The sequence below is a fragment of the Astyanax mexicanus genome, chromosome 9 (genome assembly GCF_023375975.1).
Source record: "Astyanax mexicanus isolate ESR-SI-001 chromosome 9, AstMex3_surface, whole genome shotgun sequence".
Classification (NCBI taxonomy): Eukaryota; Metazoa; Chordata; class Actinopteri; order Characiformes; family Acestrorhamphidae; genus Astyanax; species Astyanax mexicanus.
The window spans coordinates 4,119,279-4,138,224 of record NC_064416.1 but is presented as its reverse complement, the minus strand read 5'-3'; positions in this window follow the sequence as shown (position 1 = coordinate 4,138,224).

Sequence of the window (18,946 nt, the reverse complement as noted above, 5' to 3'; positions counted from 1 at the left end):
GGAGCTACAAATGAGAAACACACAAGGAGAAACACATGTAACGGCTGCATGTGCGTGCTTGAAGGAGGACCAGGAGACGGCTCTCTTGTCTTTCTCTCTTTACTTTTTATTGTCTCGTACTCGTGCAGTAATGCAGTATGACTACAGGAAAATAATATAGTGTGAAAATATAAAAGATAACGAGTATATGTATATATAAAAATATATAGTATATAATATAAAATTTAAATAAAAATTTACTGTTACACAAAACTGCACTGTGACCGCATAGTATATATTTTTTTTCTTGTTCTGAGACAATATTCAGAGTTCTAAAGGACAAATGGACACACTTTAAGCAGAGAATGCTAACATTTTCACCATGTGTAGTATGGGCTAGTTGCTAGTGTAGCAGGGTAAGAGAAAACGGTTTTAAAATGCATCTAAAATGTTTCTAAGTCAGTTTAACAGTGCTGGCCAGTTAAAGTTACTGATAAACAACAATTAAATAAAGAATTACGAAGTTATATGTCCATAGTTAACTTTATAAATGTGAAATAGTTCCCCTGTGCTTTATGTGTGACCTACCTCTAGACTGTGCCAGAGTACGGCAAGAGAGAAGGACCAAGCTACAGCTGCACACTGGCTAACAGGATGTTGCAAATACAAGGCAAAACCTTTAAAATAGTGAACAAAAATGAACAATTATACAATTCTATTAAAGAAAAGGATAATTACAAAAATATTTGCTGAATATTATTATAATTATAATTTTGTTTGAATTTACAATTAACTATTAAGGCTATTTTTAAGGTTATTTTTAAACCTGTTACACACAAAGGCCACGTGCAGGGGAAGGTAAACAAACAAACTGTGTGAAATACTGTAAGTTTTTCTTCTAAAGTGACCTCATATCTTAACGGCTGGCTCAAAAACAGCCTTTCTAACTCTTTGTGGCTCGAGAGATCGAAGAGATTTCAGTGATTTAAATGCTAATCTCACGTTCAAATGTCAAAATGTCCCACGTGATTATTCTCAGAAACGCTGCTGTTGCGTTAAAAGTCGTTTTCAGTCTATTTATTATTTAATTTATTAAACAGATATTCAATTTGTCCTCGTTTCAGCACCATATAGACACTAAAATGGGTTTAGATGTGGAAAATGTAGCATTTTCTTCGCCGTATTGTTGTAAATCAGTTGTAAGAAGGCCTTTGGATGAACTTTGGGTGACCCTTATCCTCAGCTTTAATTTAACTCTAAAGGGAGCTGACATTTCTCTGACATTTGATCAGTCACTGAACCAGAGCTCATCTGATCAGAGCAGCTCTTATAACGATTGATCCGGACGAACGGGAACACGTGCATGCAGTCATCAGGGCCTGCACTGTAAAATTAAATATCTGTATGCATTTTAAATACAAATGAAAGAGGAAACTTTTTGAGCAATTTATAGTGCACCAGTCAATTGCATTGTGCAGCTGGATTTAGAGTGTGTCGTTTTTGGTATTGTGAGGCTAATTCTCTTAATTTATCATGGATGTGGTTAATTTTGGGTGTAACGTGAAAAATGCCAGTTTTCATTCCCTTTAAGAGTCAGGTGAGCTCTGACTTTGGCGCGTTCATATCTTAACACTGCAGCGCTTTTGTGCGTCTCAGCAGATACAGATACTGAGCTGCTCGTTCACACTGTGAAGATACACCAGCAGCTCACTTAAGGGAACAGCAATGTTATTTAATTCTTTATTCTGTTTATTGTTGAGTTAAAAGTCGCATTTGTGCTCTGCAGGAATGGACTCTGATGATTGACTGTTGACTGTTGTCAGGTTTTTAATCAGTCAGTGGAGCTCGACTTCCAGACCACCACACTCATCAGATTAGATGTAGATTTATTCCTAAACGCTGATGCTATTTTAACAGCGTGGACTGTTGACTGGGTGTAAGATAGCAATGAGCATTGTGATGCGCCCTACGAAGGGTAATAAAACAGCTTCTGTTTATTTAAAGTAAGCTTTAATTTACAGATTTTCACTAAACCATTAGCATTAGCAGCTAACCGACAGCGCTACACTGAGGAACCATGAGTGTTTCAGTAAGCCAGGGCGATATTAGCTAGCGGTTCGTCCCATGTAGCTTGTTTTAACATGGTAAACATGCAGACTACAGTCTGATATACTCGCCTCTGAACAGCAAAAAAGCTAGCATTTAGCGAAGTTAGCGGCTAATGCTAATGTTGCTCCAGCAGTGCTAGCCAAGGTTAGCAGCAGGCTACAGGCCATTAATAATACTCACCTCTGGATGGCCAAAGAGCTAATACTGCTGGAGAAACCTCTCTAAAACTTCTGTATACGCTGTCAATTTGTGGAAAAATTGACATTTTTAACTTTAAGTGTGCCTTATAGTACGAAAAATACGGTACTTTGCCCTTCAAACAAACTTTATCACATCACTCCAGCAGAGGTGAACTTGATCGTGTCATGATCTGCTCTGAGCTGTTTATTCCACCTTTCATTAGCTGTTCAGTGAGGCAGAAATGGCAATATGTTGCCAATTAGAGGCCAAAACCCCCAAAGACTGGCATTTTTGGACATTAACTGTAGTGTGTATATATGTTTGTGTATATATGTGTGTGTATAAAGGTGTTCAGGTGTGTCTGTGTGTGTGTTTTAAAAGAATCTCTGTCAGATTTATGAGGCGAGCGGTGAAGGATACGAGGGTCACGCGAACTCAAAGCCTTGGCAGAGAAGCGGCGCGTTATCTCAATAAAACATAACAGACGTTCACAGGCCGACTCTGTCAAAACGCACATCTATACAAATACCCCCAGCCGTACAGCTGCACTGCTGATTTATTATACGATTAATGTAACGGGAGGAATCTATACACTGCGACTGCCCTCAGAAGAATACGTACGGCAGTGTCTCCTGCTCATCAAGGCCACGTTCCAGAGGTTCTGCCCTTTTAGTGGAGGCCACCACTTACTGTGTACCAATCAGCCCACGGGTCCTGCATCTAAAAACACCACAATAAACCTGCCCTGTCCTCCACCTGTCAATGCAAATATCAGCGAACACATCATCACATCATCCACCGCTGCAGGCTGAAGCCCTGCACTGCCTCGCTATACAACTCAATCATTTATAGGCCCAGTTCCCATCACAAAGGTCATGCATGTTTCTGACTGACATAATGATGACTGAAATGTAAAACAAGATAAAAGAACTATGATTATACCACTTTTAGTTCCGATCCTGCAATGTGATTGGTTAAGAGGCGTTTTATGAGTGCCGCTAACAGCCGGTAATGCACTGTAACCAAAGCTCTCCATGTATTACTCCACCACATACTGGTAAACTAGCAACAATGCAGCGCTTACAAACCAAATACAAACCAAATGCGATGTCATTATTATACACCACTGGGGGCACTGGATCCCACATTATTACACACATTATCAGCCACCAATATCAGAGTTAAGAGGATAAGAGTGGTTATTATTAAAATAAAAGCGTAAGTGTATATTTTATAGTATATTTTACAGGTAATATCGTGTATTTTGAGCCGAATATAAGGTGGACTCTTCTGTTTATTTACAGTCAGCTTAGATTTACACAATTTTGACTGAAATGGCCGATAATACATAGCTTACAGTGCAGCTACAAACAGAGCAGCAATGGAACTATTTTAACTGGCGGAGTTTTTATAACCAAACAGATCATATTTTCTCCTCCTCTTTAACTTAAAATCTTTCAATAAACAGTGATAATGGAACTGTGGTATAATCACAATAATACCCTCGAGGTTCGGCTGTAATGTTTAATATTGGCACAAAGCCGCGAACGCATCACAGCTGTGCCAACATTACACGTTATAGCACGAACCTCGAGGGTATTATTGCTTAAAAAAATACATAATAAATGAATACACATTTCTCAGAGGCACATGTTCACTTTGCTGCAAAAATGTTATATATGCTCTGCTGTTCGTCCCAGTGGAACAGCAGAGCTAGCTATGAGGGATTAACCGCAAGCTAATAGTGTAGCGCTATTGGGCAGCATTTACTAGCGCTAAACGCTGCTAACCACGGCTGGTGCTGCTGCTAAAATATTGTAAATATAAGCTTACTGTTTATAAATGAAAAGCGTTTTGCTCTCCTAAATAAGCAGTTTTTAAGAGAGAAATCTGAGTAGATTAACATCCAGTTTTACTTTAAAAGAACTCATTTTTCTTTTTAAAAAAAAATTCCATTTTGGCACAGAAAATAGACGTTGTTATAGTGAGCCTTTTAGTCTGTAAAATACAGTACTCCTTTAATCATAAGGAAAATAAGCACAGGACTAAAATCACACTCTTCGAGTTACTGAAGCTCTGGACGTTTTATTACCGTTTCTCTTGATTCTAAATGTAATTTTAGTTCTAATGCTCTATGGAGCATTGAATGTTGGAGAGATGAATCATGGAGAGGAGGAGAAGATGAAGAGGAATCCAGACGTTCCTCAAACAGATACTCCATGAGCTGCAGACAGAAGGAGAATGGCAATCTGTTCTTGGCAAATAGACTCAAAATAAATGGACTCAAACCCACAGCGCTGCAGTAACTGTTCCTGTCTTCCTGTAAAAGTTGCCGATGGGGACGGGAGATGGTGTGAACTATCTGTCGTTCTTTTTCATAGATAACAGACAAAAACTCTGCTTGGAGGGAAATTGGCGATCACTCGGTGCTCGCACTGTCGCATAGTGTAAACTACTGAAAGACACTCGCTGACCTGTCGCTCGGCAAATATTCCACATGTTTAATATCTGACTCAGTCGGTGACTGGGAGTCAGAAGCAGCGGCTACATACAGCCATCACAGAAAGAGTGAGAGAACCACGGTGTCCAAAACACACCAGAGCTGTTTATGAAGAATTTGAATTAGTAGTAGAATTAAAAATAACAATGAACTACTTGTTTTGAGTATTCCTGTAATTTTAGAAAGCACAATAATGTTTTTTACAAAATTAAAAAACTAAGAAAGTGTGCCTGTATATTTCAGTTTATCTAAAGAAAAGCACTAGTATTAATGCTACTGTGAGCTGATTGGTTGGCGAGCTGATACTGGAGATAAAGGTAGAGCATATTTAAATGGTATATAACTGGTCTGCAGTAATGAAATATTAGATATAGCTCTGTGTTGAAGACATAAGTACATATTTCAATATAAAACTGATCAGACATTTATTTAAAAAATCTGATTTTACTCAGGTTTGGCTTCATATGAACTCATTCATGTTGGACTCACTTTAAGTGCGTATTCTCCTCTGTAGAGATACTCTGGTTTGGCATCACTAGTTTTTAATTCTAGTGTTCAGAAACATGTTTCTGGAGAGCAGGAGAGAGGTGGAAAGTAATGAATTACATTTACTCACATTACTGTAATTGAGTAGATTTTATGAGTAATTTGTCATTTTTAAAGTATTTTTTAAAATAGGTCATTTTACTTTTACTCAAGTACTGACACAAGTAATTTACTTCGCTACATTGGAAAACTCCCTGTTACTGAGTAAAAAATAAAATGCTGGGGAAAAAAAAACGAATGAGTTTTGTTCTCCATGGCAGCGCAGCTAAACTTTTCCTAGCAGTGTTTATTACGGTAAGCGGGTGAGACGCTGTGTGAATCAGCTGGGGTCTGTGTGTGCGATATGTTATATGTATGTTATTGATATGTGCTTCTTTACGGCACTGCGCATGCACCAACCAACAGTTTTTTGTATGATTTCGTGTTTTTAATGATAATTCCTAAAGTTTTTATTGGGAACATTAAACATTAATCTGCTTGAATGTTAAAAAAACATGTAAATAGCAGTTAAATCATAGCAATGGCAAGTTAAGAAATAATGAGGAATTGAAAAACTATAAAATTACAGTTTTAGTCACATATATGACTATACTTTTTAACTTTTTAACAGTAAAGAAAAAAAAATGGATGATAGAAACCTATACCACTTGTTCTTGTAAATGTTTTAAGGGGTGGTCTGAACAAATACTGCCTGAAAGATCAAAATTATTATTTGGAATAATAGCTCATTAAAAAGATTTAATTTATGATGTGTCCTTTTTTACATCAAATAATTAAAAGTAACTATGTAACTTTTACTTAAAGTACATTTTAAATTGAGTACTTTTACTCAAGTATATTTTTGGATGGGTACTTTTACTTTTACTTGAGTAGAATTTTACTTAATTACAATTTTTCAGTACTTTTTCCACCTCTGATTATTTCCCAAGTGTTTAAAAGCTATTTTCACAAGAAAGCGCTTCTGTTTTTCTCCACACTTTATTCTGTATATCAGTATCTTTGTGTAACTTTTATTCCACCTTAACATCAGGCAGATCTTTCGTGAGTTCAGCAGGTTGCGTCTGTTTGACAGCACTGATCTGCTTTAAAAAGAACCTGTGAAGAACTTTCTCTCGGTCCCTTTGAAATATGAAACACCTCCGTCAGCTTTCCTGAACGCTCTGGCACCATTAAACCACTGCTGAGCCTTTACTCCTCCACCTGACAGCCCGCCGGCTCACTGCCCACTGAGAGAGAGTTTAACTGCAGCGCGGGTAAAGTTCAGGTCCAGAAGTGATGGGACACACTATTAACTCAACATCAAGACACTATAAACAAACACCAACTCTAAAAGTGGCTCAATATTGCGACAAATTTAAGTAGAAAAGCATAAAAAAGTTTGGACACACCTTAAATTTAGCATTTTTTCAATTTTTCTAAATGTTCTGCATTGTAAATTAAGTCAGTTTTATGAGATAATCACCTGGAATTCAGGCTTTCAGTTAACAGCTGTGCTGAACTCCTCAAGAGTTAATTACTTGAATTTCTTGTCTCTTAATGTTTAAGTTTGAGAGCATCAGTTAAAGTAAAGTAGTGAAGAGGTAGAGTTACAGGTATACAGTGAATAGTGAATATTTGAGTAATGTTCGAATCCAGATTATGAGAATAACTACTCAACTAAATTAAGAATAAGAAATTAAAAATTTACTTTAACGAAAAAAAATGATTTTCTAAAACACTAAAAAATGCTGTTATTGTGGTAATATTTATTTATGCCTCTGCAGCGCCCTCTCAGGTTCAACTGTGCTATAGGCGAGAATGATGTTTCCGTGCACTTTGGTACGCAGACACTCACAATGTGCAAATCAGTCAATCAATATTAGTACTGGCTGTAGAAACTTTTGACTGGGATTCTCACAAACTCATTTTCAATTAATTGAGTGTAATGTCATTGTTGTTGCGAGGTCAAGAGGTCAACCACGTTTTAAAATGTTTTAACGTTAAAAATTAAGTATGGGGGGCCCCGAGTGGTCCAGTGGGCTAAGCGCTGCCACTTTGATCTGGAAATCATTGGTTCGAATCCTGTTCATGCAGCTTGCCATCAGCTGCGAAAGCCCTGAGAGAGCACAATTGGTCTTGCTCTCTCTCTCTGGGTGGGTACAGTAGATGGCGCTCTTTCTTTCCCCTCATCACTCCTAGGGTGATGTGGATCAGCACAAGGCTGCGTCTGTGAGCTGATGTATCAGAACCGAGTCGCTGCGCTTTACTCCGAGAGTTAGCACTGTGATGCTACTCGGTAATGCTACAGCATCAGCAGAAGTTTAAAAAGAGGCGGAGTCTAACTTCACATGTATCGGAGGAGGCGTGTGCTACTCTTCACCCTCCTGGTGTGTTTAGGGCATCACTAGTGATAGGGGGAGTCCTAATGAGTGGGTTGGGTAATTGGCTCTTTAAATTGGGGTGAAAAAATGGGATAAAAAATATAAAATAAAATTATATATATATATATAAAAGTAAGTATCATGGTGCAGAGAAGCAGAAATGTAAAGTTCCAATACAGTGGCTTGCAAAAGTATTCATACCCCTTGAACTTTGTCACCTTACAACCACAAACCTACATTTATTTTATTGAGATTAAGTTAAAATAAAAATCTGAAAAGTGTGACGTGCAAAAGTATTCCCTCTGAACCCCCTAAAAAAAAATCCAGTGCAGTCAACTGCCTTCAGAAGTCACTGAATTAGTTAATAGAGTCCAGCTGTGTGTTTAGTAATTTAGTCTCAGTATAAATACAGCTGTTCTGTGAAGGCCTCAGTGGCTTCTTAGAGAACACCAGTGAACAAACAGCATCATAAAGATCAAGAGGAACTCACCAGCCAGGTCAGAGATAAAGTTGTGGAGAAGGTGTTTAAAGCAGGGTTAGATTATAAAAACATATCCCAAGCTTTGAGCATCACAAAGAGCACTGTTCCTAATCCATCAACCATAAATGGAAAATTTATTCTACAACTGCAAACCTACCAATATATGGCCATGATCCACCCAAACTGACAGATCCAGCAAGGAGAGCACTGGTCAGAGAAGCAGCCAAGAGGCCCATGATCACTCTGGAGGAGCTGCAGAGATCCACAGCTCAGGTGGAAGAATCTGTTGACAGGATAACTATAAGTTGTGCAAGAAGAAAGACATAAGAAGTGCTGTTTTAACAGCAAACATGTGGTTGAAGATACTGTGGTCAGTAGAGGTGGGCGGATCGATCCAAATATCGATAATATCAATACCAACGCTGGTATTGGTATTGAGCAATACTCGTGTAAAAATATCGATATTCAAGCTTTTTTCTCTGCCGCACGCACTGACTGCTTCGCACGAGATTCACCACAGTCTACTCTCTGGTCTCTTGTCTCAGCAAAGCCAGCCAAACCGCCACGCAGGTAGGCTCAGCCTGGCCCCGCCCACTCAGCGCTCTCCTCGAGTCGACACGCCTCTACCTCAGGAGATTAGTGTTGAGTGATATTTTTTTACACTCTGTTTATTTAAGAAAAACTTGCATTTGAATTGCACTGAAAGGAAGACAATTCCTTATTTTTTATTGTTTTTCCAAATGACAATTCTATTAAAAAAAGAAACAAAGAAACAAAGAACTAGAAAAGATGTCTAGTGAGGGGAGAATTTTTATTTTATTTTTTTATATTTTTTTATTTTATATTTAAACTTTGTTTTGTTACTGTTCCATTGTTTCTAAAAAAAATGTTGATTGTGATACTAAAGTATTTTGTTATCACTTACAATGTTTGGTGAAATTATATCCTAGGTTTTTGGATCATTTGGATCTATAAAGCTTAAATATTAAAAAGTATCGGTATCAGTATCGATATCGGCAATACTGGCCCTGCGTTTACTTGGTATCGGATCGATACCAAAATTCCCGGTATCGCCCACCTCTAGTGGTCAGATGAGACCAAAGTTTAACTTTTTGGCCTAAATGCAAAAAAGCGCTATGTGTGTTAGAAAAGTAACACTGTTAATCAATCTGAAAACACCATCTCCACTGTGAAACATGGTGGTGGCAGCATCATGCTGTAGAGATGCTTTTCTTCAGCAGGGACAGGGAAGTTGGTCAGAGATGATTAAGAGATCAGAATTAACCTCTTAATTCAAACTCTAAATGACCACAAATGCGACTTCATGCTGAACTCTGTCCATGTGGAGCAGATCTGTTCAACCCCCTGGTGAAAAAGTGACCATTTAAATCTCCTAAATGACTCCACTTCCTTCATTACAGCTCAGTCACCGACTCCCGCAGCTACAGCCCTTTACAGATAGTTTAATTTTCTTATGGAAATGTGTGAGAGAGGAGCTCTTCCTGGCTGATCAGATTATTATCTTTTAATCATCTCAGACCGCACGCTGTGTTTGTCCATTGTTGTGTTGTGCAGACACAGTGATTTCCCCGAGGTGAGTGGATGTGATTACGGCTTTCTGTGTAGCGGCACAGCGACACAGCAGATTATTATTATTCCTAATCTGTAGCGTGGAGATATTTAAATCCGAGACACATGTAGGAGGGAGATGAAATGTACTATAAAAAAAGCTTTAGCCATTAAAACCGCTGCTGTCAGCTGGTGCTGGTCTCGCTGCAGGTGCACAGCCTTCATCATAATCAGCATCAAACACAGCAAACTGTATACACAGCCAGTCGTTTGGGGACGCCAGCCTAGATTACCTGGCTCAGGTTTGTTGAAAGGCTGGAAAGGAACAAATACACGCGCTGTCTGCGGGTCCCTGAAGACTGGATTGTGAACTTTTGCGGCAAGTTGTTGACAGTTTGAGTCTAGCGCCTGTCTTAGCTGTTCGAGCGAGAAAGCCTGAGGCCTTCTAACTAATGCAAAGGCTTCATTTTCTTAGAATAAAATAAAAAAAGATGTCTAATATTGGAAAGCTTTTTGGGTGAGCGTCAGAAATTGGTGGCGATGGACGGTAGAGCGCAATCTCTTCTGCTTTGTTATTCTGCAGGAGAATAAAGCCAATCAAATTCTACACTGAATAAACTGAATCAGATGCTTGATTTAGTAAAATATGTGAATTTTAAAGATTTAAAGCCAAATTAGACACTATGAGTCCTGCATTATACTCTGCAACAGGTGCGTCATGATGCTTATTGCTATCTTGAACTCCAGCAACAGTCTATTTTCACACCTTCCACCCGTATCATTTAAACAGCAACAGTGCTTCTGAATATATCTACACTGATGGGTGTGGTGGTCTGGAAATGAGGTGTGTTCAGGTACATTTCTGAAATATTGCTATCTTGGCAAAATAAACACAGAAGCTCCACTGACTAAATACAACCTAGACAGACATCAACAGTCCGACGTTCATTGCTATCTTGGCAGTGAATTGTCAACACAGATGCAAAAAAATCATCCACCAAAGTCAGAGCACACCTGCTTCTTAAAGGGAATAGGAGGCGAGTGACACGTTGATTGGTTTATTTCATGTTATGTCAAAGAAAAGAAAAACATGATTAATTAAGGGAATTAGTATGTGCCTTTTGCACACTTCGAGTCGTGCAAGGTGTACTTTTCCCATCGTTATGATAGCAAAGACACACTGACATGCCCTAAATTAAGCTACATGGTGCAGGGATTGGAGACATTTAATAAATAAATAAATAAAAGAAATACAAATTTAAAATAACCATTTAGATGAAAAAATAGAAAAATCTAACAAAAAAAAAACAATAAAAAATTGACACTTAAAAAGTAAAAAGTTAATTAAATGAACAAAAAGATAATAGTAAAAGAAAAATAAAATGTTAAAAATAATATGAAATGATAAAATTAATGATAAGAACATAAGAATCAAAATATAAAAACATAAGAATAAAAATAACATACAAATGAATAAATAAAGCAATACAAATTAAATAAAATAAGAGACAAGATAAACTCAATTAAAACAGTCACAGGCTTTCTGATAGTGATTAGAAAGTAAATGTTTAAAATCAGCATATTAGGCTCTGAGTGTTTCAGCAGTCTAAAGTATTGTCAATATCCTGTATACAATATTAGTATCATATTTATTGAAATTTAGTGTTTCTGTGCACTAGTTGGGTCAGAATTTTTTATTTTATTTTCAATGTACAGCGGTTTGCAAAAGTATTCATATCCCTTGAACTTTTTCACTTTACAACCACATAAAGTTATAAAGTAGAGATAAAGTTTGAGAGCTTGCCATCAGCTGCTGGAGCCCTGAGAGAGCACAATTGGCCTTGTTCTCTCTCTGGGTGGGTACAGTACAGTAGATGGCGCTCTTTCCCCCCCCCCCCCATCACTCCTAGGGTGATGTGGATCAGCACAAGGCTGCGTCTGTGAGCTGATGTATCAGAACCGAGTCGCTGCGCTTTCCTCCGAGCGTTAGCGCTGTGATGCTACTCGGCAATGCAGCATCAGCATTGTAAAGATTTTAAAAAATGTGGGAATTTAAAATATATAAAGCCATAGTTCTGCATAGCTTCAAGGGCCTAAGGTCTGATTAGACACTTTGGGTCCTATTTTACTCCCTTCACAAGGTGCGTCATGATGCTCACTGCGATCTTACACCCCAGCAACTGTCTATTTGCACACCTTCTACCTGCATCATTTGTCTGTAAATGGTAAATGAGGTGTGTTTAGGTACATTTCTGGGGTACTGCTGCTGTAGGTGCTCCATTGATTGAATACAACCTAGACAAACGTCAGATGTTTACAGTCAGACGTTCATTGCTATCTTGGCAGTGAATTGACAACACATTGTCCAGGTTGTTGCACCGTTAAAACAGAAATCTGTCAAAGTCAGAGCACACCTGGCTATTAAAGGTAATAGGAGGCGAATGACATGCTGACTGGTTTATTTCAAGTTATGCCAAAGAAAATTAATTAGGAGAATTAGTATGTGCACATCTTAGTACTTTTTCACATTTCGAGCCACGCAAGGTGTACTCTTTCTGTCGTTACGATAGCAAAGACACACTGACACACCCTAAATCATGCTGTACAGTGCACGGTTAAAGGCTCGACTTCAGAAGTCACTTAATTAGTCCAGCTGTGTGTAATTTAGTCTCAGTATAAATACAGATGTTCTGTGAAGGCCTCAGTGGTTTGTTAGAGAACACCAGTGAACAAACAGCATCACACTGAAGACCACAGAACTCACCAGACAGGTCAGAGATACAGTTGTGGAGAAGTTTAAAGCAGGGTTAGGTTATAAAAACATATCCCAAGCTTTGAGCATCTCAAGAAGCACCTTTCAACAATCCATCATCCAAAAATATAAAAAGTATTCTACAAATGTTTTTACAAACTTAACAAGACATGGATTTGATCCACCCAAACTGACAGATCAAGCAAGGAGAGTGCTAGTCAGAGAGCCAGCCAAGAGGCCCATGGTCACTCTGGAGGAGCTGCAGAGATCCACAGCTCAGGTGTATCAGGAGAATCTGTCCACAGGACAACTAGAAGTCGTGCACTCCACAAATCTGGCCTTTATGGAAGAGTGGCAAGAAGAAAACCAATGTTGAAAGAAAGACGTAAAAAGTACTGTTTGTACAGTTAAAGAGCTATGTGTGGTGAAAAAAGTAACAATCCTCATCATCCTGAACACACCATCCTCACTGTGAAACATGGTGGTGGCAGCATCATGCTGTGGGAATGCTTTTCTTTAGCAGGGATAGAGAAGAGATGGTCAGAGATGATGAAAAGATAGATGGAGATGAATACAGGGCAATCCTGGAAAAAGAAAACCTTTTGGAGGCTGTAAAAGACTTGAGACTGGGAAGGAGATTTACCTTCCGGCAAGACGATGACCCTAAACATACAGCACTACAGAGCTACAGTGGAATGATTTAGATGTGAGAATCTTCATGTGTTAGAATGGCCAATATTTTCAGTCCCTTGTGCTGTAAATGCTTAGCTGCATTGTAAATGCGGGTCACCCTTAATGTATTCCCAAGTGAAAATAATGTGATAATAATGATTTAATTGATTGATTGATGGAAAAACACAAGAAAAAAGCCTCAATTATGAATCAAATCAATAAACCTTTATTTTATATTGAGGGTGACCCTCATTTACAATACAGCTAAGCATTTAAAACTATAACAGGCTTTCTATAGGTGATTAGAAACTAAACGTGTAAAATCAGCATATTAGGCTTTGAGTGGTCCAGTGGGCTAAAACCCTACGCCACTATGATCAGGAGATCGCTGGCCTGAATCCTCTTCATGCAGCTTGCCATCAGCTGCCAGAGCCCTGAGAGAGCACAATATGCCTTGCTCCCTATGGGTGGGTAAAGTAGATGGAGCTCTTTCTCCTCATCACTCCTAGGGTGATGTTGTTCAGCACAAGGCTGCGTCTGTGAGCTGATGTATCAGAACCGAGTCGCTGCGCTTTCCTCCAAGCGTTAGCGCTGTAATGCTACTTGGTAATGATGCATCAGCATTGGAAAGGCCTTTGCATGAAACCATGGCTTTGATACGCTTCCAATTGCTCTTCCCTAAAACTACAGCAGCGAGAGAGCGAGGCCGGGCGAGAGAATATATTATTAATCGGCTCTAATGTCGGAATTGTGGTCAGGTAGGAGCTGCGTTTGAAGTCATTTTACATGCAGCAGGGAGGCGAGATGCTGAATGCTAATGCCGGCGTTTCGTCTTCCTGGAAGCGGCTGGCAGCACTTTGAAGCTTACACAATATCATTTGGGCTCGTCGCCGGGCCGCAGGGAGCAGAGTCCCCATCAGACATCATCTCATGCAGATATCCATGACAACACGGACTCTGTTCAGATCTCTGCTGACTCTGGAATATGAATCCGTTTCTGGGTAAAATTACCTCCCGGACTGGAAACAGCGGCTTCTGGAAGAGGATACATTATTCCACCGCTGTTCTAGAGCTGTCTAAGCTGTCTGCATCTTAAACACCAATATTACCCACATCCATATCCATACGCCGGTCATAAAGAACCGATTCACCAGCCGTGACTCGGACAGCACCGGAGTAATAGTTCTTTATTGAGGAGTCAGAACATCACTGCAGACTCAGCTTCTGACTGGCTGGGGTGGTGCAGTGGATAACACCACTCCTAGTGAGGTACATCATCTTGAGCAAGGCTTGGGTTCAGTTTCTGGTCTGGTTGACTGAATGCTGTGCTACACCAATTAGTCCTTGGGCAAGACTCCTTGTAATGGTTAGGAATTGATCTTTCACAGTTACTCAATAGGTGATGTAAATTCAGTTTTTTTTAAATATGCATACAAATGAACAAGGCCAGGGGCGTCGCCTGGCCTGGGCTTCCAGGGCTTTAGCCCCGAATAATTTTCCAGTAGCCCCGAATCGGAGACAGACCACTGGCCACTGTGTAACTGGAAAATCTCTTAACGCCAATCACGGAGCCAGTTCAAGGATAAAGTTCTGCCTTTCAGGAGAAACAGCAAATCCGCTTGCTGGTTTTGCGGAGCATGGTGGGCTAGTAGGGAAGAATAGGCCAGAATTTAGTACTATACTTAGTTTAAATGAGTTTATTAAACCTGGTCTCTGCTTTAAAATTGTATGTTTTCCAACGGATCCAACTGATCAGCTAATAAACTACACATTATAGTGTTCAACATTATATATCAGGATGCTTATTGTAATGTGTATAGCACCCGAACATCCCTTTCAGACAGCTTCCTCTTACAGCGTCCACAGTTAATCCTGTTGGATGTGGTTGGTCCTTCTTGGTGGTATTGGCCGACATTACCCTGGATACCGTGGCTCTTGATGCATCACAAAGACTTGCTGTCTTGGTCACAGATGCTCCAGCAAGATGTGCACCAACAATGTGTCCTCTTTTGAACTCTGGTATGTCACCCATAATGTTGTGTGCATTGTAATTTGTATTTAGAGCAGAACTGTGCTCTTACCCTGCTAATTGAACCTTCACACTCTGCTCTTACTGGTGCAATGTGCAATTAATGAAGATTGGCCACCAGGCTGCTCCAATTTAGCTATGAAACCTCCCACACTAAAATGATGACAGGTGTTTCAGTTTCATTGTCCAACCCCTGTATCTATATAGAGCCTTAACTTGAACTTGTATAAGTACAGTATACTCGTACAGTATACTGTTGATTGGCTGCCCTGCTGTTATCTGTTTAATCTTTGGTCATGGACGTAATTTGGGCATCGTTTTGGTCCTGTTGTCCAAACAGCTGACCCGGAAATGTGAGGAGATGATGTGTGAGGAGTGATTGTGATGTTTGGCGTCTGGTGTAAAGGATATAACAGCTCTCCTCTGGGGGACAGGGCACAGAATGAGCCTTGAACGACTTCCATTTGCGATGCATCATTAAGCCTCAGTTTTTGCCCTCTTTAGGAAGAGCCCTCAGATAAAAAATATACAAAATAAAAAAAGTGTCCAGCTTTAGCATTAGCGCTACACTCTACAGCCGGTGTTAATGAGACGCAGCGGCTCAGTAATAACAGCAGTAAAAGTGCTCACATCCTCCAGTATCCTGTAAATCTGCTCTCAGAGCGATGCTCTCGCAGTGCAGCGAGATGTTTCTGAAAGCAGGACATCTGAACGTGTGTAATATCTCCCATTCATCCTGTAGAACAGCAGGGTAGCGTCTACGGTCCCGCTCAGATACACTCCCGAGACTTTAAACAGCCTTTCATATAAACTTACCATCACTTTCCTAATCCCTGCCACCTTCACACTCACACAGTACTGAGTTTAATCCAGACTATCTGACTTTTCACTTTGATCCAAACCTGAACAGCAGGTACGAAAGGAGCCCTAAATCATGGAAATAAAAAATATATATCAAAATATTCTATGAGAAGAAAACTATGAGTTTTTAATAATGTAGGTGAAGATAACTGGATGCACGGCTAGCTTGTATTTTACGAATGGAAACAGGTGCTGAACACTTCAGCACTGAAACTGTTAAATTATGAAAAGCCTTATTTTTCTTTTTATTTACAGCTGGCTTGGCTTGTGTTGATTTTTTTTTTTTAACTTTGTCTTCAGCTTTGTCTTGTCTTTGTGTTGTCTTTGGCTTTGTCTTGATTTTTTCTTGACTGTTTTGTGTTGCTTTTGAATTGATTTTGCGCTGTTCTCGTCTTGACTTTGCATTGTCTTTGTCTTTGCCTTTAGACCTGGTTTAACTTGGTGTTGCCTTTGTGTTGACTTTGCCTTTGACTTTCTCTTGACTTTGTGTTGACTTTGTCTTTAATTGGAGTTGTCTTTGTCTTGACTTTGTGTAGTCTTTGCTTTTGGCTTTTTCTCTGCCTTTGTGTTGACCTTGCCTTTGGGCTTGACTTTTCTTGACTTTGCATTGTCTTTGTCTTGACTTTGTGTAGTCTTTGTCTTGACTTGTCTTTGCCTTTGTCTTGACTTTGCATCTTCTTTGCCTTTGGACTTGGACTGAGTTTGCATTGTCTTTGTCTTGACTTTGTGTTGCCTTTGTCAACTTTGCCTTGACTGCCTTGTCTTTCTGTTGTCTTTGTCTTGACCTTTGTGTTGTTCTTGTCTTGACTTGGCATTGTCTTTGTCTTGACTTTGTGTTGTCTTGGTCTTAAGTTTGCACTGTTCTTGTCTTGACTTTGTGTTGTCTTTGTTGACTTTGCCTCGACTGCCTTGTCTTTCTGTAGTCTTTGTCTTGACTTGTCTTTGCCTTTGTCTTGACTTTGCATTGTCTTTGTCTTGACTTTGTGTAGTCTTTGTCTTGACTTTTTGTTGTCTTTGTCTTGTCTTTGTCTTGACTTTCTCTTGACTTTTTGTTGTCTTTGTCTTGACTTTGTGTTGCTTTTATCTTGACTTTCTCTTGACTTTGTGTAGTCTTTGTCTTGACTTTTTGTTGTCTTTGTCTTGACTTTGTGTTGTCTTTGTCTTGACTTGTCTTTGCCTTTGTCTTGACTTTCTCTTTTCTTTGCGTTGCTTTTATCTTGACTTTCTCTTGACTTTGCAGTGTCTTTACTTTTGACCTTGTTTTATCCTGGTGTTGTTTTTGCCTCTGTCTTTATCTTGACTTTGTGTTGCTTTTATCTTGACTTGTCTTTGCAGTAGTAGCATTTGTGGTGGTAAGGTGACAAAATGTGAAAAAGTTCAAGGGGTATGAATACTTTTTCAAGCCACTTCACAAAATGCAATATTTCCTGATCAATTTTGCTTTAAATAAGCAGGAATCATATTGTTACCTTTATTTTGTGTTTGTATTTCAGTAAATTGTTGTTTTACTTTTGCTGTGATGCTCAGTTTTCATTGTAAAGTTAAATACAGCTTCACTGCTCTGTTTGAACTTGATGTTCAGTACAGTTACAGACTGCAGATGATTCTCTGCAGCTTTTAACAGCAGTTCTTACAGAGATGTGATGTGATAATAATAATTATCCCCATAATTTCAGGCTGTCTTTAAGCAGAAAAAAAAATATCGCAGTTCATTGACAAGTGATTTATTTTAAAATGATCATATTTCTCACTAAAAGCTTCTGAGGATGATGAATGGCAGGGAGATGGTTAAATCAGAGACGATCTGACAGGACTGCTCTAAAAAGGAAACCGTCACATCTGTCTGACATCCTCAGAAATGTTCTATTAGAAGTCCCTTTCAGTTTGATATAAAATAACGGCAGTGACAGGAAGAAGAAAGGAAAAGTACAAAATAGCTCCATTATTTTATAATAGATCACACAAAGGAGGGGGTTGAGGAAGACAATGAACAGAGCAAACTTAGTTTCTGAAGTTTTATATGTATTTTTATTGAAGCAGAACTATTGATCTTATTAAAATAATCAATAGATCGCTCCTGTTTTAAAACAGGTGGTTGCATTATAGTAAAACAGCTCACGGTTTGGGCTGTAAATTAGCTGGACCAGGCTTTGCAATGTTTTACCCTGAGGAAAAAAATATATACTTAATTGTACTTAAAATAAATTGAGAAATGTCTAAGTATGCTGTAAATATACTAACAGATTTATGCACTTACTTAAAATATATTAAAACTACATTAATATTATGCTTTCATCAAATCAATTTCAACATACTTCTAAAATACTTATTTATACTATAAAAATATAGTTTGACAGATTTATGTTCTAACGTACAATATATAAAAAGTACATTAATAATAAGCCTTAATCAAATGTTTGAAAGTAAACTTTGATCATACTTTTTTAAAACAGTACAATATAGTGTATTTAAAATAAATAGACTCGTATGAAGTACACTTTTAGTTTAATGTAATTTATATGTAATATACCTCTAAAATACTTATTTATACTATAAAAATATACTTTTAGACATTTTTAGCAAAGTGTGTTAAAAACAGCTGTTACAGTAGTTCACTTAAAGTACAATGTATCATGAAACATTTTCTATGATTTTTTTTGTAACATGCTAAATATTATAGTACAGTATATTAAAATATATTTTTACAGGACTGTACTCTAATGTAAATATATGTAACATCAATTCTTAGTACATTCCTAATGTAAAAATATATACTATATATTTATCATACTTAAAACATATTGAGAAATGTCTAAGTATGCTGTAAATATACTAACAGATTTATGTACTTACTTAAAATATATTAAAAGTACATTAATGTTATGCTTTCATCAAATGTTTTAAAGTA